This window comes from Catharus ustulatus, chromosome 15, assembly GCF_009819885.2.
Source record: "Catharus ustulatus isolate bCatUst1 chromosome 15, bCatUst1.pri.v2, whole genome shotgun sequence".
Lineage (NCBI taxonomy): Eukaryota > Metazoa > Chordata > Aves > Passeriformes > Turdidae > Catharus > Catharus ustulatus.
The window spans coordinates 14416038-14435298 of NC_046235.1; the positions used below are offsets into that span (position 1 = coordinate 14416038).

Genomic DNA, 19261 nt, shown 5'->3' on the forward strand with positions numbered 1-19261 from the left:
AAAAAAAAAAGAGGAGAGAGAAAAAAAGGCAAAAGCTCATATGAAGAAGATACAGAGAAGTCAGCTTTGGGTGGCAAAATAGAAATATGCTGAGTTCAAATGAGATGAAAGTTAATAGTGGTCAAGTGAATACCTTTGATAGAGAAGTATAGTGTGTGTATAAAAAACTTATGCCCTGATCCTTCAGTAGGATCCACTTATGTGCTGTCAGCTGTGGTAAAGGGATGGAAAGATATTGGGATTTTCTAGTAATAAACAACATTCTTCAACCTGAATTGTACTTGAATTACAGAACATAGAAAATACATCCCAGAATAATTTCAGAGCACTTACTTTGCTTGGGTAGAAGTTTTTGTTGGGATGGATCAGAAAATGTTTTTTCTGTGGTTAGCATAATTCTGTGTTGTTGCACAGGCTGATGAATTTTGTTTCCCTTGTGTCAGCTGAGGTTTCCCAGCCCTGCAGGGCTGTGGTTGCACAGTGAGCCCTTGCCCTGGGAACACCTGGCAGAGGTGTGTGGATAACTGAGCCACAGGAGGAGGGGGGGAAGCTGGAAAAGTGATAATCTGTAAAACATTTGTCCCTGGCTCAGTGTAAAAGGGATGAAGAGGATAAAGGAAAAAGAAAGGCACTGACTTGGTCTTACCAATGAGTTAAGGACTCTGACATCCTAAATTTGGAAATGAAGCTTTTTAGTGAGCTGGGAAACAAGTTAATGTTGATGCTGTGCACTTGGGGCTGGAGAAATTTGTTTCAAATTTGTGATGAAGAGACCTGCTTGAAGCAGTAACTGTGAAAGTGAGACCTGCAGCTTCACCGTGACACCAAGATGAGTGATGGGATTGTTGCCTTGTTAGATTCCCATTTGAGGTTAGAGTAAGAGGCACTTAGATATTGTTCCATCAGTGAAGGTTGTATCACACAGCTGCTCTGGTACAAACCTGTCAGCTCTTGTTGGGAGAACTGGGTTCATTTCTCCACTCGATTATTTTGATGATCTGTCTGGTGAATGGAAGCTGGATGCTGCTCACGGCTGGAGTGAGTTCAGCATTGCTTTTTCCCCCCACAAATGTGCTTCCAACCCTTTGAAAGCATTCTTTGACAAGGACACATGCATTGCTATAACTTCATCATTGCTTCCAATTGAACTGGCAGAAGTAACAATAATCTCCTGAAAGAGCTTCAGTACAAGGGCAGATGTAAATGTCTGAGTCTAAGGAGCCCAAGAGATCTTATTTTATAGTCTAAGCAGACTGTAATAGTAGGAGTAATAATAATAAAAACACTTAATAGTGTAATGCAGCGTTGGCATCTGGAGAGTTAGACAGTAACCTGCAACTTAATGCTTTTGAACTTGAGAAGCAGCTTTGGTTAAAAACCAAATGCCTGCTGAAGAAAGGAGTTTATATTATTTCAAATTGGAAGTATTTCCATGGTTCATTTTCAGAAAGTATTTATTTATGTTCAACAGCAGCAGAACCTGTGCAGTGTCATAGCATTTTCTACCACAGCAAGGTATTAATTACACTCTTGAACCTCATAGTGTGACATTGATGCTATGACAATGGGAATAGTTCCTTCAATAAGGATGGTTAACCACTTATTTCCTTTTTCCTGGATACCATTAGTTCATATTTGGATCACAAAAATCAGTGTTGATCTGCAGCAGCATCACAGTACTCTATTGTATTAATCTCAGTCAAAATATTCTTCATTTTATTATTTCCTGCATTCTTTAATTGAGTTCATTTCCCATCACACCACCAGCTCCCACCAAATTTCTAATGGTGGTTGTTATCACTTGAATTGCAGCTCTCCTATTTCACTATTTGTTTTGTTGACAAGCAAGGGAAAAAAAAAAAAGCCTCCAAACAGCTGAGTGCCAGTAGTTCTGATGACTTGTGTTTTATTTATGTTTTGCACTGAGTGTGGTGAATGATAAAGTGTGTCTGGGACACGGCTGTGGCCAGCACTCTAAGTGTTATAGTTGGAAACATGCCACAGTTGCATTGCTACCAATTTTTTACCATTAGCCTTCTGGAAGGAGGGATTCAAAGTCTCATTTTATTCCCTTCTTCACCCGTGTCACCTTTGCAGTAAATGGATGTGAGGTCTTTAGCAGAGATGGAGCTGACAGGGTGAGCTGTGGCTCCCACACTTCCCCAGGGCTGCAGCTGACTCAGGAGCATCCCTTGGGATAACCAGAGCTTGTCCTGGAGCTGGAACCCCTGGTGGGGTTGTGCTGATGCTGTCCTGGAGCTCAGCAGGAAACTCTGAGCTTGATCCCAAGGAAAAGGCAAAAGCAGCAGTTCCCTGCTCAGCTGTGTGGGACTCATGTCCGAGGCTGTAATTAGAAGATTTCCCTGCTAATGAATTGGTGTAATCCCTGCTGTGCTCAGAGGCTGCTGGGGAATCTCTTTTCCTCTGTTTGCAGAGGCAGGTGACCTTGCTAAGTACTTAGCAGTAAAAATGTGTTTTCCCTTGGTTTCACATAAAGGTTTATGTGAATAAAGGTTTCACAGCCTTTCTTCTGGCTCTGCCAGTGGAGCTCTTCTGGATTAATTGAAAATATTTACACAGGTTTAGTTTTAGGGAAAGAGGGAAGTTAGAAGAATATACATGCACATGTTTCATATGTGTAATACACATTTACATGGAATTCTGATTTCTTAATGGCCATCCTAGCAATAAAAATTTAAAAAAAATATATATTTAAGTGAGGAGTTATGTTTTCAGTTATTTTCCAGTCACCAGGCACTTTAAATATTGAATCTTTTCTACGCCCAACTAATTTATTCAATTGCAGTTAGGTAGATTGTAATTAATTTTTGATGAGACAAACTAATACTAATTTGAATATCTACTACACTGTAACATTTGCTTGCAGATATGTTGTTTAGCTTCTAGACACCTCTTTTTTGCCCTTGCTGAAGTTGTAAATGCTCATCAGTGTTGCCACAAGGCCCAAGCTGCACCTGAAGCTGTATGACACACAAATAGGATGAGTGTGCTGGGTCAGAGGAGGGTCCAGCCAGCTCCTGTCCTCACCCCGACAGGGATCAATAGTTGATGCCCAAAGACAAGAATTGAGAACAGGGCAAAGGTACAGCAAGGCTTCCTGAGAGACAGAGAGTCTCCCAGACTTCATTGATTTGTGGCCTGGAAACATCCCAAGATAGAAATGGTATCTTCAAATTTAATATTTAAGCTTATTTGTTACATCTAAAGTATATAGTTATTTTGTATAATTCATGCTTTCCATCAGCAAAGGACTGAGATTCCTCCAAGGGAAATACTCTCTTTTTACTGGAAAAATGTCTTGCCTGCCTTTTCTGATTAATGAGAACATCCATATGCTGGCTTTTGTGAGTGGAAGACAGATCTGATACCACTTAACTGTGTTAACTGAATGTAAAAATCTGAAGTGGAGGGATAATGAAAGTAATTTGCAGTTTGTCGGCGTGTTCCCTCTGATCAAAGACGAGTGGGGGAGCACAGCAGCTTAAACAACCCAACAAAACCGTGGGGTTTCTAGGACATGGGGCATTTTTTGCAAGTTCAGACTTGGTTTTGTTTCAGGTGGGAAAAATGCCAGATCCTGCAGCAGGTGCAGGCTGAAATGGATGATTTTTGGGTCAGAGATCATATGGATTTGGGTTGGAAAGGATCTTAAAGACCATCCAATCCCACCTCCTGCCATGGGCAGGGACAGTTTCCACTGTCCCAGGGTGCTCCAAGCCCTGTCCAGCCTGGCCTTGGACACTTCCAGGGATCCAGGGGCAGCCACAGCTTCTCTGGGCACCCTGCTCTCACTGCAGCTGTGGGATGCTCCTGGGGCTCTGGGCTTGGCAAGAACTGCCCAAAGCCAAAGAGGTCCAAGCAGCACCTTGGCAGCTCTGTGATGGGCTCCCCAGGGTCTGTGGCTGTGAGAGGGAGCCCAGCTGGACACTGGAGTGACCTACTGAACGTGTAGGGGTTTTTCTGCAAAACTGCAGGTGTGGGCAACATGAATGGCATGCATTCTTTTTTTTATTTTCTTTTTTTTTTTTAAATTATATTTTGTATTATTTTTTTCCCTGTGTGGTTCTGAGCCAACACAAATTATAGCTGGTGAGAGTTTCCATGTATTTATCTTTTGTAGCTTTTTACTCTGTTGCTGATTAGGATGGTCCCTGGTCTGACTCCCTGCCTCTGTATTGTGTGATAAACACCAGCAGAGTGTGGAGGAAGCACACTGCCTTCAAACTGGATCACCTGCACTTTGCTGCTACTGGAAACCTGGACATTGATTTAATTTCATTCACCCCATCTCAGTTATATCATGAGAGATGGGAATTGTGCAAACTCTCTGCATTTTGTCATGACTAAAGTTGTTTTCACCTCCACATCCACACCTCCTGTTGTTACTTCTCCTCCTTCACATTGCTGCACATTCATTGGCAGACTGCACTAAACAGGAACTTTGACTACCCCACCTTTCCCAGGCCCCTGCACTCAGGTTGCAGTGATGATCTGGTCCTATTGCTGTTAGTTCCTCCATCAGCTGGTGCTCTGGTTAATGCACAAAAATGTAGCACTGATTTTCTTTAGTGACTATTCTGTGTTCCAATTTACGAGTAGAAATGAAGAAGTTATTGTAGCTGTGGTCTCCAGAGATAAAATCCCTCAAAAGCAGTAGAATTAGGTCTTGCTGCTGCCTGCAGATCAGAGGAGTGCAGCATCAGCCATTCCTGTGCCCATAAGTCACTCAGCAACCATTGCAGCTGGCAGTCTGATTTTTCATGGTTGGCCTGGAAGAGCACAGGAGCTGTGAAGGTCCATTTTTGTCCTTCATGTCTGAGTTCAGGAGAGCAAGGAAGTCTGCAAATGTGTGCAACAGTCACAGGGCTGAGGTCTGTCACCCTGACTCCTGTTGGGGGTGTCCCACAAGGTGCTGTGGAGTATTTAGGGGTGCATGTAACATATGATATCCAGTAAAGTAATTATTGCTAAATAAAGTAAATTTATTTGATTGTTCTGATCTGTGTGACTATGCATGCTATGTGCACTTCAACAAAAAGAGACAAAAACCATGATGTACATTTGTGTGTGTGTGTGTATATATATATATATATGTATGTATATATATGGCACTATGATTCTAATTTCCAGTATGCACAGCTTCATGTGCTGCTTGCTGAAATCTTCCTTCTTGCAAGCCCAATACCTAAGATAGGTGTAACCTGTTCATGTGTTCATGTTTTCTTGTGAAAGTGTAATGGGATTTTTTGGTACTTTGAGCTGCTACAAACTTTCTCCTCTGAGAGAAACCTGTTGTGTCTCTCTGGTGTTTTTTCCCTTTGCTTTTTATAAAATTCCTGGGCAAAGTTAGAGTATCTTCATGGCTGCTGAGTTAATCTGAGAGAAGCATCCCTGGGTGCGGTTTAAGGATGTGAGCTATGGATATATCTGGCACAGGGAGCTCAGATCCTGCTCTTTCCTCAGCCCTCACCTGATTCATGCTGCTGTGCCCAGTTTTGCTTCACAGGCTGTATTATGTGGGTGGGGAAGGATGATCCTTTGAGTGTTTGCCATCTGCCAGGGATTAGAGATGAGCATTTGCACTTGTCAGGTCTGTGCTTGCTGGCAGTGCTGCTGCTGGTGGTCACCTCCATCACTGTCTCTCACCTGGTGTCTGCAGTGAGGACTCACATCCCTGCTCAGTGCCAGGGTCTGATCTCTTGGGAACTGAGCACATCTAGCAGTGACAGTGGGCTAGAAAACGTGGTGATGCTGAGCCCCTGCTCCCAGAAAACCCCAGGACATTTTCCTGGTCTCTGACAATTGACTTTGGGAACTGTGGCGTGTTGGGCTGGCAGTCATGACTTCCCATCTGCTGGGAGCTCCTAAGCTTTGAATTTCTTGAGTAAGAGCCATTTTACCATGCAGAGTATTAAGACTGAGGTGATGTCTCTGCTTTTAATATGAAAGTCCTGTTATTCTTCAGAAATGCCATAATGAATTAAAATATTCCCTATGGAGAAGTGCATTACTTACTTTTGTGTTACAATATTGGACTGGAATAAAAAGCAGCCAGGTTGTCATTCATTCCTGGTCTAGGGACACTATAAAAGTACTGTAAAGCAAGAATAGCTTTGCACCACAGTTCCTGAATTCAATGATTGCCCTCTGAAGGTGCCACACATGATGGATTGTCACAGACTCTCTGTCCTGCCTTGACATTTCATTCCTCTCCAATGTTGTCTTGTGTTCTGCTCTGAATCTGCCAAACAACTGACCCTAGAATTTAATGCCACACCTTCTTCTCTTTTCTTTTTCTGAGCAGCATCTTCTGCAGCTGAGGCTCTGAAATACAGGAGGACACTGCATCTTCCTCAGGGACACAGGCAAGGGAGAGCTGGAGCCTCTGGGGGGCTCGGAAGGGAATTGTGGTTGGTGGTCGCCTGAGGAACTCATTCACCCCAATGCTGCTCTGAAACCAGTCGTGTCCAACAGTCAGGTTTGGTAAGGTATGTGTTTTTTCCTTTGCTCCTGTATATTTGCTCTTTTCTGAATATGGGGAAAACAGAGCACTAGCAGCCTTTGGGTTTATTGCTGTATTCATGCCATGCTCATACTGTGTCTGTAAATAAGCCTTGCTCTCCCTGAATTTAGAAAGCATTCACCAGGAGTGAAGTGTTTTTATTGTCTTGGGCTTGAGGGGGTGTCTGTTTATGTGAAGTTCTTTATTGAACCAAATGCTTGCTGATGTTTGTGTGTTGCTGCTGGTGATGGATACTTGGTGATAGGAATCCACGTTTTGAAAATCCCACTTGTTGTGTTTCCCTAACTGTAATTCTGAGGGTCAGAGATTGGGAAAAAGAAAAAAAAGGACATGAAATAGCCCATTTATAATTCAGCCCTGTGCTTTCCTTTGTGCTTTGTAAATTCTCACTGTGTGCAAAGGATGGAAATACCACTACCAATTTCCTGTATAATCGTATTCCCTGTATCGTATTTGTTGTGTAGCACTTAAAATTTTTTGCCTGTGTGAGTGTTCTCATACCCACACAAATGTTGCCCTGGCTGTTCTGGAAGTGTAGCAAGGCAATATGCAACCATTTTCTAAAAAGAGACTGAAGGCCAGTATTGTTGATGGAGATTGTGCTGGATGAGATTCTAGGGTAATATAGTCTCTGATTCTATGGCTTCTTTCACCTATTTCTGTGCAGGCAAAGTTTTCTGATAAAAAAAACAAGCAAAGACAACAGATTTAAAGCAATGGTTCCCAGATCTCAGTGGAGTGGTATCAGATATTATCCTTTTTTCATTTAGCACATGGGTATTGACTTCCTTTATATGACTGAACCAGCACTGTAATCTTGTTGAGAAAAGTACAGCAGCAATATAACACCTGTGCTTGGTGTTAGTGGAGGAGCAGGGAAAAGAAGTCAAGACTTTCTTAAAAGCCTCTAAAATAAACCGAGATGCAGGTGAGTGTACATTAGTTCTCCTGCTTTTGATCTGGTTGCACTTGTCATGTTAGCTCTGGAAATTGTGGGCTCAAAACTCTTATGCTCCAGCAGAGCTCTGCTAGTGTCTGGCAAAGTTGGTTGGAATAGCTTAAATTGGGTGCTTAACTTTTAAATGTTGAGGGTCAAGAAAGGTCTGTTCCAACCACAGCATGTGCTGTTAATTTGTACAGGAATTTCAAGCAAACAACACGGTTGCCAAGGCGAGGTTCCTGTCATTACAGCACAGCTCTGCTTGTCTGCCTGCTCTGGTTTCTGGAAGAAGAGCTTGTTAAACATTGCTCCTGCCTTTATTATCCTCTTCACTTCTGTTTATTTCCAAGCTACTGCTCTTGTGATTATAACACTTAAAAGGAAAGGTTGTAGGAGAGGTATTTCATAATCAAGAGAGCTTCTTGACTCTTACAGACAAAAATTTGGCACTGTTAGAATGTAGAAATCACAGCAGTTTTGTTTATTCCTTGTTTGTTTTTGAGATTTCTGAGTTGAAATATGTAAATCTTCCTTGCAGTGAGGGTGTGAGTTTTGCTGGGTTCCCAGGGTGTGTGAGGATCTGCTCCAGAGGAGTTGGTTGCTGGTGTGACTGTGGTGCTGCTCCTGGCTTGGACAGGGGGTAGTAAATGAGCTCTCCTGTCATTCCTGAGCCAATCCAGCTCTCACTCTAAGGTCTGTACAATTGATTTGTGTGAAACTATTATTAAGGCATTAAACTCTAGGCTGGACTTTGATTATACTTTTGCATTTTACTTTGTGACCATCTGATCTGAAACTTGGTCCTTATTTAAATCTCACACTTACGGAAACTTGATCTGTAAGAAGAACACTGCAGGTTGAGAAGGTTGAGCTGAGCTATAAAGATTTGGCCAAATTGTTGTTGCTCACTTAAGTAGATTAGGCCTTTCTGTATTGATTCTCTTCATCTTGGGGACTCATGATTACCAGAGTATTTGACTTCCAGCACCTTTATCTGTTCCCACAACACCCTTGTAAGACAGAAGTGCTGCTTATCCCCATTTTGTAAATGGTAAGTAAGAAACAGAGTCACTTCTAGGTCACTTTTAAGTGGCACACATCTGTCCCTGGTTTTCAGGCAAAATGCACAGGCTACATCTGGTGCCTGCAGCTGGAGGCACAGAGCCCTGGCTGAGCACAAGGTTTGGATGTGGATCTTTCTGAGGCCACTGCTCCACCTAATCAAGTTTCTTCCATGCGTCCTGCTCGCCCAAGTAGAGGGGGTTTTAATTAAGTGATTACAGTAACACTTAATGACATGAGACTCAACATTTCCCTCCCTATCTCTACTGAAAACTGAAACATCTGTTCAAATAATGTGAGCTGAATTCATTCATCTTTGCAGCAGAGTGCTCACGTGAGACGAGCAGATTCCCTTTTAGCAACGTTTATGAAATTGTGCTGATGGTAATCTTATTGTGTGAGGAATTAGTTTAAATGGATCTGCAGATAATGTGCAGAGCAATAGTTTTTTTTCTGAAATTGCTCATTTTTAGATTAGTAGAATCCAGTTAGTAAAATGCTCCGTTCGGCTGAAAAGGCACATTTAATAAATATGTAAGAGAAATTTTTAAGTAGCCATTAAACATAGTTAATAAATTTTATCTTGCAAGTAGAATTGGAAAAAAACCTGTTCATTTAATGTGTTTTATGGCTCTCGTAGCAATTAATTGTCTTCATTACATGAACATAAATCCTCAATGTAATTCACCTTTTTCAGATTAATTGCTATGGAAATTTTCCCTTTGCTTTGTTTAGACTAGTAATATTATTTCTCTTTTCTAAAAGCTAAACCTCAACATCACATTTTTTACCTTTTCCAGATGTTCTGTGAATCAGTTCCAGTTTTAAAAAGTCTCTTTGTGCTCCAGGCCAGTGCAGGGGTGATGCTGCAGCTGTGATGCTCTGATCAGGTGAAGCAGAGCAGTGGGCAGATCTCCCTCTCTCATTTGTTGTATTCTGTGGTTTGATAAAAACTTGATGCTTCTTTCTTCAAACTTTTCTTGTTTCTTACATGATTTCATTTATTAAATCAGGAAAAAACCTTTTGATTTTGGCTCTCACAGTAAGACTCCAGTGCAACTTTTCAGTGTCTTTGCTGAGGGGTACAGGTGGCTGTGGCTGAAAATTTGTCAGTAAAATTGTCCTCCAACATTATTGAGGGAAAATTTTGGTTGGAGCATCACAGGATAGCTGCTTGAATTCCCAAAATTAAATTAAAAGCTGTATTTTGATGAAAGCCTTTATTCCCCTGGATTTGCACACCAAACAGGACAAGAGGACAGCGGGCAGGATCGTGTTTTACATGTTTGTTAATCAGTGAGCAGGCTGAGCTTGTTTGCATGAGTAACATTTATGCAAATGTCTTTTAGTGTTCCTCTGGACTGTTTTTCCAGGGTGAGGAAATAAAACAGCTCTCATATTTGCATGTTTTTGTTGCAGGAGCAGCACACTGGCTGCTAAGGTATCAATTCCCACTTCTGCAGCCCCATTCACTCAGCTTCCCCTGACAGGGCTTTTATTGAATCCATCAACCTGACACATATCAAAGCACAATTCCTGATAACAAATATCTTGTTGTAAAATGAATTAAAAAGGTGATAGCAGCGGCAGAACCGAGTTGAATTTCTGAAAGAAAATAAGAAACTCCAAAACCAACATGAGATTCTTAAGATACCAATCACAGAACAGTAATATAATAGTCCTTTACCTGTTCTCCTCAAGTACTGAGAAGTCAGTGGGTCTGTCTGAAGCCATACAAATGGCCTTGCTCCTGGGCTGGCAGCTGTGGCTCTGCCTTCTGCCCTCTGATGTTTGTAGTGGTGCTTCAGAGAGAGGGATGAATTTGGAGTTTGTTTTCTTCTGGAGACCTTTCCCCTGCGAGGAGCAGCAGCTCCTTTTAATAACTGCACTCCAGCCATGGAGACTGAGGGGAGGGAAATGCTGGCTCTGAGTGGAGCACACGTTCTTTCTCTCAGAAGACAAAGCAGTTTGGAGCCCCTTGACCTCTGCAGGGCTGCTGCTTGGCAGCCCTGGGCTGTGTCTTAGGCAGAGTCCAGCCAGGGTGGCAAAGGGCCTGTGTTTCTTTGGGCTGCAGATGTTTTGAAATTAGCTGGCTCAAAACCTTTGTCTGAGAACAGATTTTCTCTGTTTCCTTGCAACCTTCTCCTCTCTGTTTTGCTGTCTTCATCCTGCTTTTCTATTCCCTTTGGTTTTGCATCTCTCAGAGGACAAGCAGCTTCTGCCAGGGCTGCCTTTGCACTGGTGCTGCTCTCACTCTGCCCAGGCTCGCTGGCCTCTGATATTTGGCCAGCATGCCCTGTAAAATACTAGCTAGTAATAATCATGCTCTTTGCTCTGTGGCAGGCCTGCTTTCTGGATAAGGATCCACTGACAGTTTGCAGCCTAGCAGAGAGGAAGAGGAGGGCAGCCAACAGTTGATGTGGAAAATTAATTATGAACTGCCATCCTCCTGCCATGTAGTTAAGGCAGTTCTGCATTGCAAGCTTTACCTCCAGCTGCATGTCTCCTTCCTCAGCTAGTGGGAATGCTGCCAGAGCAAAGCTTAGTGGGGAATGTCTCCCATGGGACTGATCACTCAGGATGCTCTGCAGCCTTTACTGCTCTGCTTTCAGCTGTGACACCACCCAAGGAGTCATTTTTTAGCTTTTGTTGGATGAATGTTTAGCTTAATTGTGCATCCAAGTTGATAAAGATTTGTGTGTGCAGTGGGGAAGTCACCCATGTCCCCTTGCAGTCAGGGAACAACATTTTTGTGTCCCAGTGTAGTGGTGCCTGGTAACGTTCAGGTTTAGAGGAGCTGCAGCTTTTTATATTTTCATCCTTGAGCATGACATATTTACTTCATAATGACCCTCAAAAAACTGGCCTTGTACATGGAAGGGGGGGAGTTTGACAGGCACCAGGCAGCCCTGGGAATGTAATTACCTAAAGGACAGCTCTGTCCCTGGACAAGCTCTGTCTTGAGGATCACAGAGGCTGGGATTGCTGGAAGCCCCAGCACCGTGTGTGGTTCAGGAGCTGCTCTGGTGTCACAATTCAAGACTGGCTCCCACTTCCTTGAGCTGAGCAGTGCAGAGCCAACACAGCCCAGTCTCAGTGCCAGAGATGCCCTTCCTCAGGGAGCCCTTTAGGGTATATGAAAGAGTCTGAAAGAGGGAGGGATTTGGAAAGCCCTGACAAGTTTGCAAGTGGCTATTGTAGGTTGAGCTAAAGAAATGAGCATTTGGTGTAACTTAGCTCAGTTAAACCTTTGTTTAGTCCAAAGGGTGGATGGAAACAGCCTTGCAAAGCCACTACACTAACAGGTGTGAGGTGCTATGGAGATACTTTTCTCTCTAAAAGAAAGGTTTTTCTGTCTCTTCAGACAGAAAAATCCTTCTGGCTGCTCAAGTTTTCAGTTAAGGTACCAGAAGTCTCCCCTTTGTACATTTTTATTACAAAATTCATTGTCTCAGTTACTGACTGATTTAATGGTTAACTGAGGGGTGATCTGTAAGAAATACCCAGGATTTTGTAAAGGGCCAAATTGCTGCCTGGTGAAAGTCCCTGAGTCAAACCATGATGGTGTGAGCCTCATCTTCTTCCTGAGCTCTGCCTCCTGACTGACATAAATTCTACTTTCTTTCCAGTGCTGTCGTGCTGATTTTTTGCAGCCAGGGGACTGCATTTGGAAGCACAAACCCATTGCACAGGTTTAGATGTGCTGCAAATAATTATGAATGTCTAATGAAGGGAAGCTAAAACATACTGAAAATGTTTGGAAATAAGAGGGAATGTGTGCAGCCAAGCGTTAGCTGTGAATGGAGAGTTCTTGTTGGCATCATTTAGTGGGAACTTTGCAGCTCATCGTTTCTGTGGTGAATGTGTAGAAAACAGCAAAACCAAAAAGGCAGGGTTGCTGTAGGCAAATGGAAGGAGCCTTTCACCTCTGGGGTAAAAGGGAAATGAAGTGAGCAGCATTTCTGTCTATGGGCTGGCACCCCCTCAGTCTTTGCCTTCCAGTTACTGGGAAGGGTCCAGCAGAGACCCCACAGCACTGGTCTCTAAACAAAGTTGTGTCTTACTCCTTCTCAACACCAGATACCATCTGTTTTTTACTCCTCACTGTCCAGGAAAAAACAGGGAGAATTTTTAAAATCTTTTTTATTTTTTTCCTCTCTCTCTCTGTGAGCTGGAGTAAGGTAGTTCCATTTATATCCCTCCAAACAAACATGAGGAGCCAGATGCCTTTTTGTACACCCCAGGAAGAGGTCCCTGATCTTTCTTCCCAGTGCTGCTGTGCTTCCCAGTCCCAATGCTGTGTGAGAAGGAACACTTCAGCTCTATGTTAGATGTTGTATAAAGACTTGGAAGCTGAAAATCAAATTGTTCTGAATGAAGAAGCACCATGAGAGTTAGAACTGTGCCATTTCCCTGGCAGACCTCATGCCTCTGTCAGGTCCTGGTGGTTCTCAGCTTCTCTCCTTCTGCCCAGTCATATTCTGGTGGGTCTGCACCAGCATGCTGGGGAAGAGGAAATATAAATATAATAAAGATAATTCAAGAAGTTTTCTGCAAACCCCTTAGCATTGTATGTGTTAGATTGGGTGGGAGAGGTGGGGCTTGGCTGGCACTGCTGGGTGACACCTCCCGAAGTGTCCTTGAGTTTTTGGCTGAGGTAGGAAGGTGGTGAGTCCTTCTCTGCCCAGGGGGACACCAAAACACAGAGGATCACTGGAAGTTTCCCCTTGGAATGCTCTTAAAAGGGGGCAAAACAGCAACAAAAAGTCTTTCTCCTTAGGAAGCTTGTTGGTACCTGTCCTTGGCTCAGGAGCACGGGAACAAGGGGCTGGGCAGCCCTGCACTCTGCTTGCTTTCTGTCTGGGAGGAATTTCTAGTTGTTAATGATTATTCAAACGTTTCTTGTCATGAGTACAGTCTGCACAGAGTGATAAATGTGTGGTGGGTTAGAGGTGGAGGTTGCTCAGTGCTGACAATTAGTTTGAGCCACAGGCTTTGCTTTCATTGGCATTTTCACAGCATTAACCTGGACCTTGTCAATTAAAATCCAGACACATTTTGATGAGGGACATCTTCTTCTAATGATAATTGTAATAATATCACTTTTCTTCATTTAAAACCTGTCAGGCAGGCCATGTTTCCTGGAAAATAACTGCCCAATTTTCACATTGCCTAAATAACTAGGAAGAATCTTTCAGGTTTTTTGAGCTGACACTTCATCACCAATAACTAAAAGCATATGAGGCCAGAGCTGTTAATCTTCGAACACTTACCAACTTCAGTCAAGGTAATTTGACTTTATCTGCTAAAATAAGCAGGTTTATTAGCCTTCGCTTTGGAGGCTAATAAACATTTGATAATTGCCTCAAGTCATTGATGGGGATTTATCCTGTTTAGGTCTTCTATTTGACAGTGGGGCTCCAGAGCATGTCCTAGGCAGTGATCCATTTCTGCAGCTCACCTGTTCATTAGGTGGAGGGGGAACCTTGGTGGAAAGGTTGATTAAGGAACTTGTCTGAGTTGCGAAAGAAGTCTGCATAGAAGTAACCTAGGAAATCCTCTGCTGGTTCTTGTATATTAACTGCAGTGGTTTTTTGTGTGTCTGTAAATATATTTCTAACCTCTTTCAGGCCACAAAAAAGACTATTTAATAGTTGCAATGGGAGTGGCATATCAGCTTTCAATTGGAAACCCATTGTGTTTTTATTTTAGCATGGCATGAAAAATAAAAAAATGAAAATCATGTTTAGTTTTGCATGGAGAAATACTTTTCATTTTTCTGAATGGCGGTTCATAAGTGAAATCCTTCACAAATAGCCAGAGTAGGGAAACAAAAAGCTCTATCAAGTAGAATTATCTAAACCTTGCAATGTGTCTGATCTGGTCCATGTGGGTGGAAAATGCTGCACTTCTTTATTAAAACCTTCTTCTCTTCTGGTCCTTCTCTGAGAGGTGTAGAACAAGGAACTCTGGTTAGTTATGAGCACCTCTAGGTGATGCCATAATATAAGTAACAATAACCCAACTTATCTCTGTAGCAGCTGGAAAAATGTCATCAGTTGTTTGTAGTTCAGAACTCAGGGCATAGCATGGACTCTGAGAAGGAAATCCAGGCACAAAATACTGCACTGAAGAAAGACTGAGGAACGATAACTGAGAACTAAATGGGCTGTGCCTGTGTCCTAGAAGTTTATACTTGTGCTTTCAGTCAATGCAAGGAGTAATCCACCTCCTGTGGCAGAGCTTTGCTTTTCCCTTTGCAGTATGAACTGGCAAGCCTGTAATCTGCATTCTGTGCATATGGAAATCACTTTTACAACAGCATGGCTTGAAGGCTGTAAATATTATCAGATATTTTTCCAGTGAGCCTTCATCGACCGAGCTGTGTATCTCACTGCTCTCATTTTTTTAAGAGTGCATTAGGGGTGATCAATAAAACCTGACCTACCTTTGCAAGTTAAATAGGCCTGATTTTAAATGGCCAGACTTAAAGAGATTAAGATTTGCTAACAGTGATTTAAAGTGCAGGCCAGCTCCATTTACATGCCATTTCTTTTCCACTTTTGAGGTTTGAATTGCAGTGGAAAACGTGTCACATTGGGCATTAAAGCATGGAAGTGGAAGTTTTGATGCCTTGTTGAGCATGTCTTTATGTAGGAGCTGCCTTCATACCCTGCACTTCACTGTGTCCTACTGAAAACATAATGTCATTAATGGGTGTGGGACAGAGTGAAGGCTCTGGGAACTCAGACTATGAACAGTATTTCTTGTTTGATGCTTTTGATTCTTGGGAGATGCACAAGGAGGGAAAGATGTGCAATAAACAAACAAACAGGAACAACATAATAAAATAGATATCTGTTGTTTAACCCTTGGAGTTCATTGTGGAAGTGGAGGCTGGAAGAGCAGCACTTCCCTGCAATGCAGGTCTGGCTGGGCATCAGGAAGGGATGGTTTGGTGCTGTAGAGCAGGCTTTTGTTTCCCCACCTCATAACTTTTAAGCATTTAATTTAAGAACCTGAAAGCCATGTGGAATGGTCTTGTGTCATGAAAGACAGGTTTGGTCATACAAATGAAATATTTCATTGCCTTAAATTTAGTCTGAAAGGTGTTGCAAGCAGGTCACTGAGTCAAAGGTGCTGGAATAAAAACCTCCTGGCAGGAATGCTGTATCCTGCAGACATTATCTCTGCTACAAAGAACTGCTTGAGAACATTTCAAATATTTTTGTGGCTCTTGTTTGTCATAACCACACAGCTCTCTGCCTGGTGGGCTAGTTCTGGTTGTTGTGGTATGCAGTGTGGTGGCTCTGGAGATTCCAGCTGAGATTGGGTGTAGCACGTGCATTTGCTGATGGTGAGTCTCAGTTTCACAAGATCATTATGTGCCAGCTGCTCTTCTTCTCTGCTAGGTTCACACTGAGAGCAAGAGTGTGGACTCAGAGCCATCAGAAGGTGCTCAGATTTCTCCATTGTTTTACATGGAGCTTGTGTGTGTGAATTTTGGCTTTAGGCTTGTGTGCATGCACACTCATACTCTGTTAGACTAGTTATTAATAAAAATTATTATTTATTTTGTCCCTCAATGGTTTTATCTGTTTCTCTGGCCTTAGTTTGAGCCCTACTATGCTCAGTTCTGGGGAGTGAGGTCATGTATGACAGTCCTTGGCCCCAGGGAGCTTTTGTGTGAAAAATCTGAGTACAGTGGGAGAGGGAGACATGGATTGCCAGCAGGAGTGGAGGCAACAGATGGAGCGCAGCGGTGGAGATGAAGGATGTGCAGAACTTCGTGTGTTGCAGGGCAGCAATGATCAAAACTCCTCTTTGTTGTGGTGCCTGTACAAGCTCACAGCAATCAGGGATTTGGTTTGCTGAGGCTAACTCCTGCCTTGTTAACTACTACCTCTTGATTATTTCTGTCTATATCCATCTGTTGCCTCTTTGCTGTTAGAGTTGCAAATTCCTTAGGGTTCAGAGAGCTTTTTCTTTTAATGTTTGTGCACTACAAAATTCTGTGGGGTTCTGGCCCAGAGTTAATGCTGGGAGCTGTTTGCAGTGTCATTTGCACATGAAAAATAAGACATTGGGAAAACAATTATTTTCACGTCCTGATTATCTTTATTTGCATTCCAACATCCTCTGAAACTTTGAAACTGAAAACATTATTTAAATGAAAGATACATGATTATAATTATTGTCATAATGTTCTGTAACCACAAATAGGTCAATGCAGGAAATGCAATTTTTTTGGTGTGTGGTTGTTTATATATATATATATATATATATACACACATCTGTATTTGTCTGGCAGGTAGATTTTATCTTACAGCCTCTGGCTGTTGCTTTCCTAGGTGCTTATTCATATTTAATCCAGCTCCCCCATGTATTTGCATACATAAATGCACACTTGTTTTTGGCACCTGTTTGCATCTTTTAATTCTGGATTGTCCCTGAGGCTGCTGGCTCTGGGGTTTGTGCAGCCCCAGGTAGCTGTGTGCTGCATATTGCTCCTGTTTCCCAGTCCCTGAGCCTGTGTCACACTGACCTGCCAGCTGAAGTTTCCCCTGCTGGCACCACGCCACAGCCAAGTGCATTCAGCGAGTTCTCGGCTATAATCCTGAGCTGATTCCTGGGATGCAATTCACTGCCACGGTTATCATATCAAAAGGGGAGTGATTTACATTTCCTGCACGTCTCCGTGTTGCCAGCCCCGGAGGATGCTGCAGAGAGAAAGTTAACACAATTTGATAAAATAACGAAAATGAGCCTATTTACAGAGCTGCATCTTACGCTGTGGAGGAATTTGATACAAAGTTGGCTCTAAGTACAAATTTAGGCTGTGCACAGAGACAATTTTGGGGACTTTTTTTGGGTCTCAGGAAAAAAATAGGAAGATTGTTCCTGAAGACTGAATGCGTGGAGAGCTGTGTATTTGGTTTTGTATGCTGCAAAATAAATCTTTATCTTGATTTCTTATTATTTGCCCCTTAAAGTCTCTCTCTCGTGCTGATATTCATCAAGAGCAGTGTCTGCATGACACTGGGTTGTCTTTGGGTTTTATCTGACCCCCTCGGCCCTCTGCAGTTTCCTCACTGAAAAGGCACTGAGCACTCAGGCCAGCATCATCTGTACAAAGTGAACCACTTTCTGCTGGGATATTTTAAGCACGTTCCTACTGGAAATGCCATAGGGATGGCAGGACTGCAGCGTTTGCTGCTGCTGTGCATTCAGCTGCCTGTATCTGTATGCAGAAGCACACACAGTGGTGGCTTCACATTCATTTCCTGTGTATCAGTTACTTATTAGTAATCCACAAGCCCAATTAAAGAACTGGAGGTAGGATGTGATGCTGAGAGTGTGGCCATGCCTCTCCTGCTGGAGTCTGGAGAGGGAAGGGACATATCTGCTGCAGGTGACTGAACTGGTGCTGTTATCTCTGAGACAGATTCCTGCAGTCTTGTCTAAGTTTGGCTTAATTTCCTATTTTTTTATGAGTATCTTTCTTGGCTGCACTGACTGTGCTGTGATGGGGGTTGTGTAGAAGGGGCACTCCAGGAGAACAGGGCAAGGCACTCTTGGATTTACTGCACTTTATCATTTGAGGTTTTGGTATTGTGTACTTGCAGCTGCAAATGCAAAAATATGTTTCATAAGTTTCATAAGATTTCCAGGAATGGCAGCAGCTCCTCTGCAGTCCCAGGTCAGGGATTTTTAAGGAATTGGTGAGCAGAGGTGATAAAATTCAGCTTCAGGCTGTTTGGGACAGTTACGCTTTGCCTCCCATTTCACTTCCCTTTTCTTCCTCACATTTCAGCAAAGAAATATCTTTGCTCATGCCTGTGTTTTACCTGCCTTTAAAAGCTTTGAAGCTTTGCATAGTTCTCACTTAACTTTAGCAAATCCCTTAAAAGCAGATCACAGAGATTAACCACACCAGGAAAATATCACTGTGTCACCTTGATTAGTTTGAGTGCCTGACCTCCTCTTTCTCCTAACTTTGACTACTGCTTCTTGTCATCTTTGATTTCATCTTTCTCTTTTCTGTTTTTCCCCCCTTTCCCTTTACTGTCTATGAAGATTTGCACTGCTTGATGCTATCACCTCTCCACACTGCTTGAATCTCAATGCAGGTGCCCTGGGATGAGATTACTCTCACCCTTCCAACTGATACGTCTCTTTTAATGTAGGATGTCCAAAGAGAAGACCATTCCTGGGCCCTGGAAATTAAAACTGACATGTGCACATGTTGCTTTATCCAGACAAAATTTAAGTTTCAGTGGAAGTCAGACGACAGTGTGGGTGCTTGGCTGGTGTGCAGCAGGTCAGGGCACTTTCCTGTGCAAATCCTCACTGATGAAAAGGGAAGCTCTGCACTTTCCTTCTGTCCCTCTCATTCTTTTTTTCTTTCTATTCTACTTTTTTTTTTTTTTTTTAAGAGCTGATTTCCTTAGGGAGTTGTTAAAGCTCAGGGCTTTTTACCCTGACATTTCGGACAATGATGTGACAACACAAGTGCATCTATTACTCTTCCTCTGGAAGCTGACTGAAGTTAAGGACTTGATGGATAATGGCCACATTTTCCAGCAGCACCTGATGTACATGTGAGAAGAATGACTGAGTGACCTGCATATGAAGCCAGACTATGTCAGGCACAAAGTCTGAGCACAGAACTGGGAGGGAAGACTGAGAACATGGAGCTTTCATCGTGAGGTCTT

At 42.7% G+C, this 19261-nt stretch overlaps 1 protein-coding gene across 4 annotated transcripts in view; it reads left to right on the plus strand.

Annotated features, from left to right (window-relative positions):
• Positions 1 to 19261, plus strand: part of SGCD (sarcoglycan delta) — a 315825-nt gene that overhangs the window by 111343 nt on the left and 185221 nt on the right. For all 4 annotated transcript variants that reach the window (XM_033073245.1, XM_033073248.1, XM_033073249.2 and 1 more), the window contains exon 2: positions 6326 to 6509. The gene's annotated coding sequence lies outside the window, so the exon portion shown is untranslated. The remainder of the gene's footprint in view (positions 1 to 6325; positions 6510 to 19261) is intronic.